The 19,501-nt window shown below is 34.1% G+C and overlaps 1 protein-coding gene across 2 annotated transcripts in view; it reads left to right on the top strand.

The window, feature by feature from the left end:
- Positions 1-19,501, top strand: part of LOC106674422 (rho GTPase-activating protein 20-like) — a 424,732-nt gene that overhangs the window by 179,745 nt on the left and 225,486 nt on the right. The gene's annotated exons all lie outside the window — the stretch shown is intronic.

The following is a 19,501-nucleotide window of genomic DNA, read 5'->3' as shown; positions in this document are numbered from 1 at the left end:
TCACGATAAATATAGAAATGTTATATAAGAGGGGTATTCACGATGTTTGTAACTTGTTAAGTCGTGTTAACGCAAATAAAGAAATTAACAAGTAACATCGTGAACGCCCCCTTCTTTTCTTAGCATGTTAAACGTTAATTTTTCCGCAATGCTGCGCGTGGCGATTGGTAGAACCAAAAATAAAGCTATAACAGTCCTTGAAGGCTTGTTGTTGTTTGTTTTGGTTTTGATTTGTGTTAAATTGTAAGCTGCCGGAAGTTAATAAAAAAGGAAAATTAATCTACGTTTTCATTGAAAATGCTCTCTCTCGAAAAGTATTAACAAATGACAGGCTTCAATTCGTGCCGAGGATGTATGTATTATGAATGAGAGTATACATATCATAAATTAAAAAAAGAAATTTTTTGGTCTGATTTAATTTAAGAATTTTATTCGTATTTAAGAATAAATATACGTAACAAAAACAGCTGTTAAATTCATGGCTGCCATGTTGGTTACCGACGCCCTAACGGACAGAAATGTGACTACATTTTCGACCTAACATCTAACCTTGGCCATGGCCTGTTAGATCGAGCAATGTTAACAAGCCACTAGGTCTTTCTTTCTTCTTGTCCTGCCCCTTGGCCGCCCTTGAAGAGCTTTGCAGGTAGTTATGAATGAGAGTATAGGACAGGAGAAATTAACAAAAGAAATGTATTGGTCTGATTTAATTAACGCGTATTTAAGAATAAAAATGCGTGTAAACAAAAAACAGCTGTTAATTTCATGGCTGCCATGTTGGTTACTTACGCCCTAACGGATAGCAAAGTGACTACATTTTCGACCTAACGTCTAACATTGGCCCTGGCCTGTTAGATCAAGCAATGTTTACAAGCCGATTCTTACAAGTCTACGTCATCATTTTTCTCGATCTAACAAGACTTAACAGAGTTAACAGGGTTAACACACAGATCATGGATACCCCTAATATTGGTATAATAATTTCATATGCCAAATGGTCACCAGCTTGTAATTCGTACTTTTACAATGTTAATGTTTTTATATTGATGATTCCTAAAGAATCGTGATCAGGACATTTTAGAGCTTTACATGTCATAAATAGTTCCTTCAAATATTTGGATAGATTAAAGATAGATATAAAGAGTAAGTCAGAAGGAACGTCTAGAAATTGACGAAATTTCGACTAAAGTACATACGAAAATAACTTTACAATAACCAAGTTGGATTAAAAAAGATAGGCAGGCCAACAAAAGGAACTTGAAGCCCACATTATCGTCGACTTGTTGCGTGTTTATTTCTTTTACAGCAGTGTTTAATTTTCCCTATCACTAATTAGATATACCATCAGAAAGTGAAACTTCATGCACTTTAGCTGAATCCGGAATCCATTTTAAGTTTAGACGTGTTATAATCACAGCACATTGAGTTTAAGCTAAATGGTTCAGAAAAGGTATTCTTGTTCAATATCTGTTTGTATTTTTTAGTCTTTGTAATAATATCTGCCTAAGATCTTGTCCCACATATGGCTTTTATTTCATTTTCCGAATGACCCCTCATTTCCTCAATCCGTAATGAGTTGCTAATTTTTTTTTCAGCTTAATTGTTCCGTAGTGCGGAAAAATCTGATGACTTAAATGAAGTCGAGAGTTGTAGGTGTCTGCATTGTCCGCCCCTCTCACAAATTGCCACTGTGCAGGGCCGAATCTGAATACAATGAGCGTTGATTGCTCAAACATCTCTTGCACTTCGCCCACGTCCATCTTCACGTTTTTATACTTCAAAGATGACAGACGTCAAAACTGGAAGTATTAGAGCCATTCCACTCAGGCCGGCCAGTTCCACTCTTTCCATAAACAGTTCGTCGCTCCTTTTAATTTATTCATTTATCAGATTGAGACACGTTACGGATTTATACCGCATTTGATGCTGCACTAGTTGCAGTCTCACGGGCAACACTCTCTAAGTTTGATTTGCATATTTTATGATCTAGAGTGGTTCGGTTAATGTAAAGCCACCTTCCAAATTCGAAGTACAGTTTTAAAGGAAAACTGATTCGAAATAATTCCATGGCGTGCATGTTCCTTTTCTGCTCAATTCGTGCAGTGCTTCCGCTTTCCGGTATGGTTCACCCGGCCATTCATCCGGTCCAAGCCGGACACCGTTGACCTCTTCATGGTTTAATTAATTATTCTGATCCTCGTCACGTTTCCAATTTTTATGGTCCTTGTATTCGGCGGTTTACTGCATCCGTCCGTCCCAACGCTTTACTCCTGTTCAAAGATTCCAGACAACAACTAATTCATCTGTTAAAAACCTTTCGATAATATATAGATTTTATTCAAATACTATTCATGGTGATACATAATTGTTGCATAATTATTTGTCAAATTTGAGACCTTTCTTATCGAAGTTGTTTCATTTACTAGCTTTCTTATATGTTTGTTATGTTGCATCGTCGGTTTTTGATCCCTGACATATCCGGACAAGCCCAATTTTGCAACATAAATTGCACTTTCTATCATCTTCTATTTTTTGTCGATACCCGTTGGCAATTTATGTTCTGTTTGAAATAAAAAGTGCTAGATCGTGTATCACGATTATATTGGATTTTTCCGTCCAACAAAAAAGGTAAGAGAAAAATTCCGAAAAACTGCAATTCTTATTTATTTTTTAGACTTTAAAAGAAACACAACCGACCTGTACTTGTTTTATTCAAAGGAAATTACGAAAAATAATTGTTTTTCTTTGTGAATGGAAAATAGCTCAAAGTTGATCAACATTGAAACAAAAAATTGAGTACAAAAATGCACGAAACAATATCAATAGCACGTTTATATTATACTTACCACCAGTACAAAACATTTAAAAAATTATTATTATTAAAGTGGGGATCGCGGTGGGTGATATGTTATGACATCAGGTTTCTATTTGCCAAGTTCTGGGTTCGAATCCTCGCGTAACGTTTGTTTATTTATTGGAAATTATTTTAACCAAAAGTATTGTAAAGTGGAGCCTTCCTGTATGACAGGAATAATTTCAAAAACTTTCACGATATTGTAGATTTCCGTCAGTTTACTTCAAATTGCCTATCATTTTCGTTTAACAAAGAAAACGAACGTTTGAATTCTACCGAAATAACAGGGAAAGTTTCATTGCAGACGATCACAATGATTTCCGAATGTGTCATCAAAAAAATTAAAATTAGGTGAAATCGGATGGATTTTATGCAATAAATCCGAATTTTTGCGAGCTAATCTCCACATTTATACAATGTACAAAACAAAATTTGAGATTACCATTCCTTAGGTCATCAGTCGGATTTGTAATTCAAGCAATTGAAATGGGCAATACCATAACTTAGATATCTATCTAATGGTTAAAATTTATTGGTGATCTTTGATTTCTGGCACAAATGTTGGTTCTGTATTTTGCATTTGTCCCTTTGTTGTTTGCATACTATTTTTAAAATATCCTTCCCTAAGACTCAGGTCTAAGAAACATCACAGCATAAGTGATTAACCCAAATTAGTTATCTTTTTCTTTCAACTCGTGTAAGAACGAACAAATCTGCAGAACGTGTCTCAGGCAGCTTTTATTTTTCAGCTTATCTCATTGTTGTGTCCCGTGTTGACTAGTTGATGACCTAGGTGTACGATGCAATATCATTCACGTTTTTTTAAAGTAAAACTTTAATATCTCGAAGTTTATTTTTGTGTTTTAAAATGAATAAATGTTTCGATAAAACCGGCGGTTCTATTCGAACGAAATATTGTTTAATTGGCAATATACGTTTGACAAACATGAAAAAAGATGTTTTCGATAAGGTCATAGCCCCGCGATAGTGGGAAAGGAGAATTTATACGGGTTTAATTATGTCCGGACTAGAAGAATTCCATCGTAGAAAACGCAATTTTCGCGGAGGAGGATTCCCTAGAAAACGTGTTTTTCCGTCATAAAATACGGCCTAATCGTTTCATTTTATTTCCAGCCCTGAAAGACAATCGGTCATTAGCTGCCGGCCATTACTTCTTCGATTTGCCCCGAAGGCTATTAATTCTTCAATAGCGCGTACCTGGGCTTTGCCCTTTGCGAAAAGCCGAGAGCGAACAGAAAAACCTTTCTGGAATGGATCATTACAACCATGATGCGCCCGCTCATCCTCGCTTTCTTTACAAAAATCTCACAAATTCATTAACGACAGATAAAGGTCGGGAGAAAGGACCCCAAGCGCAGGTCTACTCAAAGGGTAAGAAAGTTCACATTCTTAAACTTTGACAAAGTAAAGACTTTTTTTTATTGTAAATTCATATTTGTACATTAGAATAACTAGACAATCGAGCAGTTCACATTCCATGTAAAATAAATATTGCAAGGATACAGGTACCATCTCCGGTTACATGAGTATTAATTTTTTTCTACCATCACTTTGTTCATGGAAATTTTTCTTCAGCTAGTTCTTGGTGGTACTATTATGGAATTCATAAATATATAAAGAATATAAACGCCGAAATAATTTTTTAGTTCTAAAACTGGCATTTAGACTTAAAAAAATCTGAATTGTTAAATTTGTTTATTAGTTCGTTCATTTTTAAGTGTATTCAGTTCGTGTTTTAATACTTTTTTTCATCATTTGGCAATCAGGGCGGTATAACTGCCACTTTGCATATAAGATTGGAGTATTTTTAAATTTTGTGATCCATACATCAATTAACATATAGAAATTAATTTTCTAGTATTATTAATTGAAAATTTTTGTAATAACAATATTTCATCGGTTACCTTAATGTAGTGCTTCTTTTTTATTTTATGTCACACTAGTCAGGAGATACCCATCTGATAATTCCCTTCTATTGGGTTGTCTGACAAATAATACAGATTTTCATGTTTTCTTTCAATTACCCGTCTATGTAAGATTTAATCGAATATCCAGTGTCAACACTTTTTAATCCACTTTCAAATAAAAATGTTTGTTTACCTCAGTAGCATTTCGTCTCTTGGGAATAATTCAGTCTTTACTAAGATGTCATCGCGTGATTTTCGTGTAATATCCTCTTACGAGTTTGGACCAAAGGGTCAAAAAATTAATGAACCGGTGACGGCAGTGTGACAGCACCGTCAGACTTGGTTTAAAAATTTCGAGAAGGATACCTTGAAGACATAGAAGGTCGTGGAAGGATTTCTTCCTAGATGATGATGTATTGCTAGGTTTGGTCGAAGAAAATCCCAAAACAATTGTTTGAGAACTTGCACAGAATCTTTCAGTTGAGCAAGTCGACCGTCGATGACTATCTTAAGTCCATTGGACCGCCAAAAAGCCATCGTTATGAAGTTTGCGCACTTCTTTGGCGAACCAGAAACGAACTTTTTCTGGATAGAATTGTTACGTGTGATGTAAAGTGGACTCTCTGGTGGCTCGACAAAGTAGAAATCTCCAAATTTTCCAAAGTCCCCAGCTCATTAAAAAGAAGTGATGGTGAATATTTGCTGGGCTTCATTTGGGTCGATTTACTGCAGCTTCTTGAATCCTGGCGAAACAATCAATGTCGAAATGTATTGCTCTCTAATTGAAGCAATGTACCAGAAATTGGAATTATTGAGATCATCTTTGCTCAATCGGAAAATGCCGATTCTGTTACACGACAACGCTCTGCCCCGTGTCACATATGACAACCCGAAAACTGTTGTATGTTGGTTATGACGTTCTGCCTTACCGTGCCAATTCTCCAGAATTCTTGCCTACGGACTACCATGTTTTCAGATAACTGGACAACGTTTCACAACTTAAAAATATTATTGAACAAAAGTTGTTAGAAAATGCGTTTACAGAATTTATTAATAAAGACTACGAATTCCAATTAGAGGGTAGAGAGAAGTTGCCATCAAGTTGGGAGAAGTGTATTGAGAGTGATGAAGGGTATTTTCGTTCATAAAAAATGGTTAAGATCATTTATTTAATTTCTTTTATTTTAACTTAATAGTTCGCAGTGCAGGCCTCAATGTTCTCTCCCCTGCGATCCCTCGTTTCTAATTTTCATACGAGCGGATTAGCAAATAATGTAAGGATCGTGGGCCCTTGGAAATGTCGCAGGGGTTCGTCGTGAGACCGATAGACAATGAACCGATGCCATCTCGATACGGCGGTTTCACTCTCGCCTCGGAGAAAGGACAACTGATTTGGATGCGTAGGGGTTTCGAAAGTCAAAATCTGACGGGTTTTCGGCGAGAATTTAGCGGCCCTGCGCGTTCGGGACCCCCGTGATTTATCCCCATCTGTTCGCGCCGGTGTTAAACGCTGCGAACCCCGTTGTGAACTTTTTCTTTTTCACTCCGGGTGATTGATAACCCCAACAACAAATTAGAGAAACTCACGATAACTCTGGGATCAAAAATCATCGTTTCATCTCGTTGCCTAGTTGATCCCTCCTCTTTCGAACACTCACGAACACTCTGGATCAATGTATGGTCTTCAAGAAGAAAGAAAATTTGGTTGCTATTGCCATGTTTTCGACCTATTTTAAGGTCATCTTCAGCGCTTATAATTTCACATTATGAAAAGCACATTTGTACCATTGATTAATATAACTGTATAGAAGTTAGAAAACTACGTTAAACATGTCTTCAGATTGACATATTTAAGTTTTTACAGGTAATCTCAAATTTTCCTTAAGACTGCAGCATTGCATAACTCAGAAGTCCTCCTTTCGTTAACAAAGACCTATTTTTAAAATTAATAAGACCTTCATAAATTGAACTTAAGCCCATAGTATCTGTTTGAATGTGATAAGTATTATTTTCCATTTTATGTAGAATCTCTTTTGTTATTCTTCTGAGTAATTGAGATACTGGCTATTTCAACCCTCGAAAAGTCAAATTTATGCCTACTTGGTATTGAATGTTTTAATAGTCCGTACCAATTCTGGATTTATGGCCACAATCAGATATTTTTTAATTTTTTATTCTGTTTTGTTTGTGATTGGACATTCACTATACGAGGATCTATATACAACATGGGATAAATTCAACTTTTTGGTCTTATCATTGAGTTTAGTATGTAAAGAGCTCGTTTTATTCTTGCAATCGTCGGGTTTGTATTACTTTTTGAAATATTATAATTTGAGCGAAATCACTGGGCCGTACGTTATACTCTTGAACGCGAAAGGATTGTCCATATTTCTATTCGTTTTTTCACGATTTGTTAACTTCCTTGAATTAATATCTAATAATCTATGAACCAATGTATTTGGGTAGTTGTTATATCTTAAAATTCGGAAAGCTCGCTCTTTAACTTCATTCCAGAAGCACAAGCTGCTTAGTGACAAAACTACTAAATTATTGACACAATTCAGTTTTTGACCAAAAGAGTGAGAATAGAATGGAAATATCTGTTACAGGTGATTTCCTTTGTATCAATTTGCCCGCTGGACTTCTGATCACTTTCACGTCTCGATAGGGAAGATAATTATTAAAAAGTTTTTTCAATTAATTAATCTTTAATTAAGGTTTTGGTTGAGATAAAAAAGGCAAGTGTCACAAGCGGAACTCGAACCCACGACCTTCGGTCCGATACGCCGCTGCTCTACCACTTGAGCTATCGTGACGCGAAGGTCGTGGGTTCGAATCCCGCTCGTGACAATAACTTTTTCATTTCAACCAACATCTTATATAAAGATAAATTAATTGAAAGAAATTATTACTAGATTTAAATTCTGCTGTTTGAAAAACAAAATATATGACTTCGATCCACTCGGACACCATCTTCCCATCTCAACCCCACATTTTGAATTTTCCCTCCTTTTTGCCATTTTTCAAATGTCTTGTGTTGTTTTTATCTCAACCAAAGCCTTAATTAAAGATTAATTAATTAAAAAGAATTTATTTGGTCAAGCGACCACGAAACCTAATAAATGTTAAAACTATTAAAAGGGTTAAGGACATTGTCTAAATTATCCCTTGGAAAAATCAGAAACAAGTCATCATGTACTTACATATAAGCTTAATATTATAAATAACCTGATCTAAAGTAAGATGCAATACTTTCACAGTCCTTGGCAATGTTGGGAGTGAGTTCTTCAAGAAAATTTAAGATCGTCTGTAAAAACTTAAATATCTCAATCTGTAGACATATTTAAGAAGTTTTGAAAATTCTATATAGTTATATTGATTGTTACATCAATTGTACAAATATGTTTTTCAAAATGTGAAATTAATACAGGCCCTGATGATGACCTTAAACTAGGTCGAAAGCTTGGCGTTAGGAGCCAAATTTGCTTTCTTGTTCAAGACTATACGTTGATCCAGAGTGTTCGTGAAAAAGTGGTCGATATTTCTAACTCTGAAAATAGAAACCCTCCTCTTTCTGCACAATCTTCAAACAAGTTTTTAAACGATGCCTATGACCTATGTCTTTTTTCGAAAATTAAATCTGTCATATTAAGTACAATTTGTCCATCATAATTTTTTTACAGGTATCAAAATCTACCATTTTATGTTGTGTCAAACTGTTTCCCTTTTTGATAAATATTGTATATCTAATACCTTACTACAAAATATGTTAAAATGGGCAAAAAAGGCTGAAAACTTTTTCAAGTTATTAAACAGACAACGAGAAATTCTGGAAATATTTTACTAACTGCGTATTAGTATGTACTACTAGTAATGTTAGTCTGACTGGTGGTGCTTTTACAATATTTAAGACTTTTTGCAAAAAAATACTTCATCTTTAGCTTCAGGAAGTAAATTTCAATTGATAAATTATTGTATTTTTTTTTTTATTTATTTTTTTTAATGACTTTCTTCTTTTGGATTTCATAAGGCGGCTGGTTGAGAAATTTTACATTTCCTGATTTTAAAAAAAACACATCTTTTTAATTGTACGTGTGGTTACAGATTGGGGCCAGATAAATCAGCTGTACGTTTTTACTCGTTATTTCGTGATTTATTCCCCGTAATTAGAAGTCGATCGGAGATAAACAGGATCGGTTGATTTTTTTTTCTTTGCCTTTTCGGATAAGCGTGAACCGCCCGGAGTGGTGTAGAAAGCCTTTGGGGTCAAATACGCACCAGTGAAAGTCATTGGGACCCCTTTCGCAGGTCGTCAGCGTTTCCCTCGGGGCCAGATATGTCCTTAGCTTCGGAAGGGAAAAAAATCCACGTTTACAGCATTTCAGAAACAACCGGGCGTTGATAGAAATAATCGGTGTTATCCATAAGGGAGAAAGCAATGTTGGCATTCCCTTTAAGCCCTGCGTTCTGTGTCGTGTATGTGTATTTTTCATTTTGGTCTTAAATTAGTGAAAGTGACCGCGAGCCAGGGAAGGAATTTCATTTTTCAACTTGGGTTAATTTAAATAAAAAGAAAGTTTAATATTAACGAGTTTGCATAAATAAGACAGAAATTTTATGGTCATAAAATGTAAAAACATATAACAAAATGTAACTTTTTAAAAAGACATATTTTACATGTTTTAAAACATAAACTCTACCGACAAGGACATCAGACTGATCAGCATTCCATTGCACAATATTCAAATATTAATCTGTAAAATTATCACAATTAACTCAAAAGTGAATATTCAACAATCATTAACTTTTCGAATGCTTTAATCGTTCTGTTTAGGCTAATTTCGTATCCGATTACGTTTTGGTCCGCCAAATTTCGCTATCTGCGTTTAGTCATCGGTGAAGCGATGCAACAATGCAAACTGTTAAATGCTTCTTAAACAATAACTCACTGAAGCGAGGCCTCAGATGTCGTAAATATTGCTTTAATCACTGTGGAATTCAATGACTAAAATATTTAGAGCAAACTTCCCTTGCTAATTGTATAATCTAATTTCTTTTTTTAAGGTACGACTCATTCTGTTGATAAAGAAGAAAAGAATTGAAACTGATTTTAAAAGTATAAAAGATAATTTAATGTTTTATTTTAGTACAGGTTTGATTGTAGTTAACTAAAACGATCACCATTTCTCCATGGACTTGAAAAAGGAATTCGAAGCTCGGAGGTCCTCGGATTTCTTCCTGAACAACGAAACTCCGCGCCTTTCTTGCGGACAATGAATCCGTTTCGTGCACGTATTCGACAACAGTTAGCCAAGCTATTTGCCCTATTTCTCCAGCCCGTCTTTCCGCGTTTTTTTTCTTCTAATTTCTAAAAAAAAGTATTTCTTTTTTGAAAAACTAACCGGTTTCAAAACGAAATAAAACCGAGCGAGGGCGATAATTCAAACACTTTATTTAGCCGGTGGCTTCAAAGAAACCCCGCCTCAGTGAAAAAGCAGATAGCTATCATCACATTAATGCTAGAAAAATAAATTCAAGCAAAAAACCCTCTTTGGCGTGAAAACGTAAATCTTGAAGCGAAAACATGTCTGGACTCATGAACGTGAATTTGGGCTCGTTTATCTCAATGATGTGATCATTGCTGAAGTGTCTTTTCTTGTTATTTTTACTGCGCAGTGTAGAAATCCTTTTATCTTCTCTCATTCTATTAGGTCCACTGCAAATTTTAAAACAGCCTAAGCACAGACGGAAGATTTATCTTTGAATAACAAACTCGACTATACAGGAAGCTTTGCGTCAAAATTGATTAAACAAAGCCCTAAAGCACTATTTTACTCCTGCTCAAAAGAGCCGGCTTTGTTTCACGGCTATTTCCAGTAGGGCAGATGTTTTCAGTTGTTTATGGTACTGGGAAAAAGGCCCAACTGGATTCGTGCTCTAGCAAAAGAACGGCGGGCGTCATTTAATTGACCTATTAAAAAGAGAAACAATAAAACTACGTGTGTTACATGTTAGAGAAGAAAAACACCATGGCCCACCTTCCCATGTTCTCATTTCTTGAAAAAAGACGTTGTACGAAGAAGAGTAAAGAATTATCAAAGTTCTTCCAACAATTTTGCGCAATCGCTGAACTAGTTACAGTCATTGGTTTACCTATATTTGTTTTTCTTTATAAGCACGTTTGGATATTTTATAAACCATATTTTACAGTTTTGAGCCAAAAAATGTTTCGTCCGTCCATTAAAATCTGGTCTTGGCCTTAAAACTTTCGGACTTCCAACCTCGGCGTTATAAACATATATGGATTTAAACACATAAATATGCATTCGAAGTAAATCCAATGGTTTTTACAAGGACGGCAGCATCTTGATAGTGACGTTCTATTTTCAAACTTAATAAACTTGATAAGCCACAATCCAAGTTATCTTGTCGGATCAGTAGTTTCTGTACATGTCAAAGACTGACTAGATTGCGCAATCGTAATATTCCTTGATTTCGACATGAAATTATGCGTTTCTGTACGATTAATTACATAATATAAGCTTGATAAACAAGAAAGTTTTAAATACAAAGATATACCTCAAGGCAAGGGTCCCAATTCTCACTCCACCTGTTTCCGCTCTTTGTCTGGCAGCTATTTTATCTCCAGATTTACCAAGTATATAATATTATTATGAAAGAGCAATGTGAGACCAGTGCAAATAAAAAGACTATAGAAAGTAAATCACACCACCTTTTGAAAAATCGTATTTATATCATATATTCCATCTGAATACGACAAAGGTCATCTGCTGACAAGTAATTCTGACCTGTCAAGAAACATCAACTTACAACAAATAAGAAATTTCCGATTACACATTCGAAAATATACACTTATGCATGCGAAAAATCTGTGTACATAATAATAAATAATAAAATTGACAATACCAGACAATTTACCCTGAAAAATAAGCATATTGAACATGTGGACGATGAGTTGTTTTATGTAGGTTTGGAATGTTTTGGCAACGATCTTCTATGTGCAACTAAAAGAAAAGCTAAGCACATTAGACATACAAATCCTCTGGTCCTCAATAAGAATAAATTGTATAGAACTGTATTTTTATACGATTCCTGTAGAACGTGGAACATACTACTACAAACTGCGCTCTCTTAGTTTTAAATGTAGTTAACGATAAATTTGATTAAAAAAATTAGTTACTAAAACTCCTTTTTGTGTAGTTTTTGAAGAGTTGTTTTCACCAACGGTCAACGATCGCTCGGCTGACCGTGGATGCGAAACTCGTTTGACCGAGGGCGTCTCCGAAAGGGGTTGGGTCCGCACTTTCACGCTTGCCCGCGCCCTCGGGTGAAAGTGGACGCCGGTTTTTTTGCCGTCCGCATGCGTGAAAGTGGTTTCCGATCCGTCTTCCTTTTCTGATCTATGTGAATCTTCCGCTTTCCAGCCATTCCCACAAAAGTCGAGTTTGCTGATTGTTAATTTCTTGTTTGTTTGTTTTTGTTAAAATAATTTTTCACGGAAGAGTTTTTTCATTTCACACTCTCTACCGTGGAGGGGGTGAGACAATTTGTCGAAAAGTGAATCAATTAATTAATTTTCCCAAGCTGACTACCGACCGTTGGGATCCAGGTCGACAACTATCGGTGAAGAAGAGTAACAATGCCTACGATAAAACAAAATTCAAATTCGACCAACCTTTGATTTATTCAAAACACCCTACTTTTCTTTATATAATTGCAGCAATATAACAAAAATGGACTAAAAAGCAAATTTGAGGTTTAGATGGGTGCAGTATTTTAAAGAAATGGTTAAGTTATAATCTTTGTGAAATTCCAAATGGATTAACACCTGCACAAAACCTTGTGTTTCATTTAGTCTTTTATTTTTCTACCAACAAGACTGGCAAACCTTACGGCCATAAGTAAACTGTCACAGTGGCATAATCGGGAAGAAGCTGACCGCGCAGGAAAGAAAGCTATAACAGAAGGACATAAAAATAACTTATGAAGACTTTAATTCATTTGTTAAAAAAGTTATATGGTCACAATGAGAGATTGAGTGGCAGAGAGTGAGGAATAACAAACATCGGGAAATTAAGGGTTCTGTCAAAGAGAGTCAAACACATTCTTACGAAAACGCAGAAAAGAAGAAACAACTTTGCTAGACTGAGGATAGGGCATTGTCGATTGACGCATGGTCACTTAACGTCACGAGAGCCTGCTCCAGTGTGTCCAGATCACTGTTAAACATATGTTAATAACATGCAAAAAATACACAGTCCTAAGAAATAGATTCATACTCGCAATTAATTTAAAAATAATACTAGGTGACAACTTTAATAACATCGAGAAACTATTTGGCTTCCTGTATCAATCCTGCAAGTCAAACAAACTATAATTTTTCACGTTCGAAAAACTGGCTTGGAAATCATAAAATTATTAGAACTTTAATGATGTACGAATTTCGTAGGAGGTCATCTGTTTTCTAAGCAAGATTGTAACACACAATCCGCAAAAAGTACAATCAATAATTTGTTCTTTTTTAAATTTTTACAAGATTAAATTGCCTCTATTTTTCCAATAGTGTTTTAAATTGTTTTTTAACCAATAGTTTCTAGTTTTGCTGGAGAGACATGCTGAAGATCAGGATTGGTTTAGTAGCGTGATATTTCAGTTACTTATCATATTTTCTCCGCTTTGGTGGCCTTTTATTGTTGGCTGATTTTTTTTCCTGTTAAGACCTTACTCAAATATATGTAAAACCTCTTTGGTTGCCTTTGTTGATAAAGGGGCTGCTTTGTTTTTCTTTTTGGTTTTGAATAAACGGACCGTCCCTGAACAGACAATTAAAAACCGTCTCTTGTCCTCGAAGAACGTCGGAATGATGGATGACTCCACGGATGATACATCACTTCGGCACCCGACGGAAGATGGGCATGTCAGCCGCAGGGAGGTTGACAAAAAAAAAATAAAACGAGTTATCAATTAATTGGAAAAGTCTAAGATAAGAATCTTTTTTTTCTGTGGACAGACTTATCGTAGAAAGTCTACAAGTAGAACGTCACAATCAAACATCATAATGATTTATCATCATAATTGCAATAGGATGATAACTAATTTAACCGCTATTGTCATCCTAATATATTTATTAAGTGTAATTTAGATATATTTTGATATACCAGAGGTAAAACACATCCTCCTAAAGCTACTAAAGATACACGTATTTTTGAGCATTGTACTCGATGAAAAAATGAGTAATCAAAAAGTTTTATACACAGCTTAAAATTCTCTTTAACTAAAGATTAAAAAACGCTTTTTTATTGTTTTATTTTGACTGTACATTGTAAAGTTTTATTTCCATAATGATAACTTTATAGTGAAAATTATAGTTCACATAATCTCAACAAAAAAATGAGTGAAAAATCAAAATAATGCATTTTTTAGATTTTTCCCCAATTTTTCATCTGAGTTCGTTATGTAATATAACAATTTTTTCTCATTGTCAGCTTGCTACTTCGGAATTAAATAATATTGAGAAACATGATGAGCATAGCAAGAAAAAATAGCATGGTAAGCAAGGATAAATAGAAAGACTAAATGTGTCGAAGCAGGAAATTCGTGTTGTATAACTTTTCTTAATTCTAAATATTTTGATTTTTCTTATACTAATCAATCGGTTTCTGTTCAAAGTGGTATGTTAACTGTAATTGTTTCATTTAACATTATTTTCATTGATTATTCAGAAATCGTGAGATGCGGTCTGGTGTGATGTAGGTTTCAGCAAAACATTTTCTTTATCGTGCCGACGTTTCGATCTTTATTGAGATCATCTTCAGGGCCTGGGATTTACAAACATTGTTTAAATTTAACAGATCCATGTAGGATGTGGAAAAAAGTGATTTCTTCCCTTCTTGCTTTATAACATCACAAATTTTCTAAGCTATGGGTGTTTTAATAAAAAAAACAGTAAATATGGAAAGTGCTTCTGACAGAGAAAATTATTACTATTATTATTCTAAGCTTTCAGTGGTTTTCTCACAGTCCTTATGAAACTGCAAACTTCTTTTAAGAAAAATAAATTTATCGATGAATTGGAATATAATCTGTGACCCTGAAAGAATAATTTTGATGCTGTGTTGCCAACATATAAGCAATGATGACTTATTAATAACCATAAAATAAAACATGTTATAGTTAAATTATAAACAAATATTTATTTGAACAAATATGTTATGACCATTGCGAAAGACAACATTTAATTAGTTTAATTGTCCTTACATTTAATCAGAAAATTGATGTTGCATAACTTTTCTTACTATTTATTATGTTAATTCTTATATTTTTTTATGTACTTTATTGATATTTTTACATGATCATTCAATATTTATTTAATATTACTTTTGTCGGTTTAGCTATTTCTCACGATCCTTGTCAGATATTAACTTTTTTTATTGTAAATTTTATAATAGCTTAGGGGGAAAATGGAAAGTTTTCACTCAAAGATAAGATCTCTTCACATCAATTCTCATACATTTTCTCGGTTTTGACAGGCAGTTCCTCTTCAGTAGATGTTCGAAATTAATTAATATTATAATTTAATAATTACGAAACTAACCGGATAAGAGATGCAGCATAGAAGAACGGCAAGTTCTGACCAATTGAATTTCTTGATGATATTGCAATGTAATTTGAAACTTCGTTGCATACAATTTATTATTTAATTGGGTAAGAAAGTAACTGAATGACAAGAATATCTTCCGAAAAGGTCTGCATGACCAACATTAATGCTCGATGACTATTACAAGCATCACAATGATGGCGCACATTATACATAATAAACTTAACATAAATTAATTATAATAAACTTCACTGATAGTTTAAAACACGAAAAGTAAAAAATGTAATCTATAAATAAAACATCGATTGGAATTTTACCAACGCATTTGTCATGAGTTTCATGGTAAGCAATGAATATTGATTAAATTTTTTTAAATATCTGCTTCAAGGCAAAAATTTGAACGTACTATTATAATTGGGGGATTTCTTCCTGTCTGCGGATGAGCAACTTATTGTTTGATACTTACCTATCATCCTGGACTGCCTATCAACGCTGATTTTTGTTGATTCAGATAATAAGTGAGGATAGTTAGATCTGGTAAGTAACTTGTCATTTCTATGTAAAACCAGACAAACAATTATATATTTTCCATAGTTTTTGTCGTCGAATTTGACTTATCGTGTGACGTTAGTTAGGGGGCATTTGTGAAAACTCGTGTTCTAGTTCGGTGACAAAAAACGGTTCTTCCAATTATTTTGAATCCGTGTGAACAAGTTTTAATGAGGTGCAGGTGCTGTCGGACCCGTTCTGATTCCTTCTTAAAGACGAACCGTCTGTGAAACAAAATCTCGAGAAGCCGGTTTTATTGCATGTTTCTTTAGCCCTACGAGATAAGAAAACTCCTCTAGATAAAAATTTATCTCGGCCTTTCCAGTTAAGCTTAGGATAAAATCAGAAATGCCGACAAAAGAAAGCCCATAGTTTCAAAAAAATCGAAACTATACCGCCATTCGACCTTGGAGTACCGTTGGGAAGGACTTTTTTTCAATTCTTTATTTTACCTTGGGAAACTTCTGTATTTAATTGCCATTTCAGTGGAGTGAGTCATTCGAGGAATACTCCCGGAGTGTAATAACACCCTTTTGAAGCCGGTGTGTTTACTTAGAAATTTTTTTAATTGTTTGTGGTTCACGTGGCTGCAAAGTCTCAGTTTGAAAACAAGAAAGTATAAGTTAGAACAAAAGTGAGCATGTGGAATGTGCTAAGCCGTTCCAGCGGGAGGAAGTGGAAGCCCAGGGTAATTGCCCGTGTATCCAGAATGGGAAATGGCGAAGGACGTACCTTTATGAAAACGTAGCACATCTTTTTTCAAAAGTTCGTTTACCCTGGACTCTATCCTTTCATTCCATACTTTAGAGGTCGGCTTAAAATGTTTAATGTTAGAAAAAACCATCCAATAAATCTTTTATCCATAGAAAAAGGATAGAGCATCATTTTTTTATTTATTACAAACACAAGGTTAGAATTCTAATAACACAGAAAACAAAAAGAAGTACAAGAAAACCAAATAGGATTAAAATATAGGTGTGTGTGTGTGTGTGTGTGTGTGTGTGTGTGTGTGTGTGTGTGTGTGTGAGAGAGAGAGAGAGAGAGAGAGAGAACGGAGTTGGCCTATCTCTGAATTCAATTGTTTGGAGGATGAAAAGTATAATTTTTATTTGCTACTGTAAACTAGGTTGAATATTTGATGGTTTCTGGTCTTATGAGCTGGAATGTTAAAGTTAATTTTTTATGAGGAGTTCTGGGTAGTTTATCTGATTATTTAATGTTAACGAAGAAAATTTACTACCATTTTTTTAAGTCTGGTTTTAAGTGTGCAATGCATTTAAAAATTTTCAATGAAACCTTGTGTACTTATCTGAGAAATAACTGCAAAACACGTTCGAGAGAATGTTTTAGACACTGTTTAATGTGGTGATTTGAATGTGGGGAATTCTGAATATTCTGAAAATCTTTAGAAAAACTATTTGTCAATCCTAGAAGTTTTAGAGCTTTAGCAGTTAAACTTAAATGTGGTTTTTTAATTAGCTATTGGTCGAACGAAATGCCGAGGTCTTTAATAATGTTAACTTGATTGAAATGGTGTCATTGATTGTGTAAGCATAGTTGCTAGAGATTATTGCACATGGAATCATTGAAAATATTATTTAAACACCAAGAGTGAAGATATTTTAAATTGTTTTGGATTATTAAGTTGTTCAAAAAAATAAACAGTTTTAAAAATTGTGAGATCGTCAGCAAAGAGAAGAAAATTTATCATTAAGCACAGATTATTTGGAGATAGTGAGATGCGATCTGGTGTGGCGTAAGTTTTAAAAAAACATTTCTTTTTTCTTTTTCGTTCCAACGTTTCGATCTTTATTGGGATCATCTTCAGGGCTGAAAGTGTTTGTTTTCTGTGTAGATGTGTCATTCTTGTGTGTCGTGATGAGAGTGCGAGTGAGATATTGAGCACAGAGTAAATGTCTTTTATAAAAACAAGAAAAATATAGGCGCTAAGTGAGAGCCCTTAGGAACTTCTGAACTAACTGTTATACATTCAGAAAAATAAACTTTGACTATTTGGAATCTATTTTCCAGGTAAGATTAAAACCAACAAAAAAGACTACCATGAAAACAATATGCCTCCACCTTCGCAATCAAAACGTCATGATGAACAGTGTCAAATGCTTTTGCAAAGTTTGTTTGAATTGAATCGATATAACAATGTTTATCAAATGCATCTTTAATGTTTATGATAGATTAAAAGCTAGGTGGACTTATTTTTAACAAAACCATGTAGTTAACCTTATTATAAATAATATATTCAAATACTTTCACTGTTGGGCAAATGATATTGATGGGAAAGTAGTTTTTAACATTTGACTTATCACCGCTCTTAGAAATAAGTATTACGTAGCTAAACTTTCAAATATCTGGCATAAATCCTACTCTCAATGACAAATTATACAACAACGTTAGCGGCTGAATAACACTAATTGGATATATTCACTAATTTCGTGGTCCATTTGACCAATTAATATATACAATTAATTAAGGTTTTTTAGTTGATATAAAAAAGTCAATGGCACGAGCGGGATTCGAACCCACGATCTTCGGCTAGATTCGCCGCTGCTCAACGATAGCTCAAGTGGTGGAGCAGAGGCGTATCTAGCCGAAGATCGTGGGTTCGCATCCTGCTCATGCCATTGACTTTTTTATCTCAACTAAAAAACCTTAATTAATACTAATTGCATATTTTTTAAGAAAATGAGCATCATATCCCAGAGGAGCTTTGGTATAGTATTAATAAGTTTATTGCAAACATCCGACTACCAAAAGAAGGTTTATCAAATATAATGTTATAATATATAATGTCAAATAGTAATTACACACTGCTAAATTAAGTGGTAAAACATCAGCAATTTCATACATATTTTCAGTATAATTAAAAACTCGAAACATAAATTTCGAAATATCACAATTATATTGTTAAACTTCTTGTAAAATGCCAAAAACTTTGTACATTATTTGAAATTTCACTTTCTATTTGTTTAATATAATCATTATAACATGTTTTACTTAAATATTTACATTTCCTTCTTAATTCCGAAAACAAAGTTTAATAGTTAAAATCGTTTTTTCTCTTATACTTACTACTTAAATGTACAATAGATTTGTATAAAGTTAATTTTTTAATTTCTCTTTAAGCCAAATTGGAAAGTTTGACTTATAATAGCAAATTTCTTGGTCATTTCAATAAAAATCATTAATTTGTCACGATAGCTGAAAGTCGTGGTAGAGCAGCGGCGTATTTAGCCGAAGGTCGTGGGTTCGAATCCCGCTTATGACACCAGCTTTTTCATTTCAACTAATACCTTACATAAAGTTTAATTATTTGAAAGAAGTTATTTGGTCAATCGGACCTCGAAATATAATAAATATCATTAAGAATTTTGTAAAATGTAATTAATCTTGTCATAAATAGTATGCTTGTATAAATGCTTTAATTAATGGGTAAATGAAATTGATTGGACGGTAGATATTAACATTTGACTTATCTCCCCCCTTATAAATAGGTAATTAGAAATCATGATAGTTAATTTAAATATTAAACTTGAT

Source organism: Cimex lectularius, unplaced genomic scaffold (assembly GCF_000648675.2).
Source record: "Cimex lectularius strain Harlan isolate CLEC.00 unplaced genomic scaffold, Clec_2.1 scaffold24, whole genome shotgun sequence".
NCBI classification, from domain to species: domain Eukaryota; kingdom Metazoa; phylum Arthropoda; class Insecta; order Hemiptera; family Cimicidae; genus Cimex; species Cimex lectularius.
Note: the sequence above shows the minus strand (reverse complement) of the source record. Positions and strands in the feature narration are given on the sequence as shown.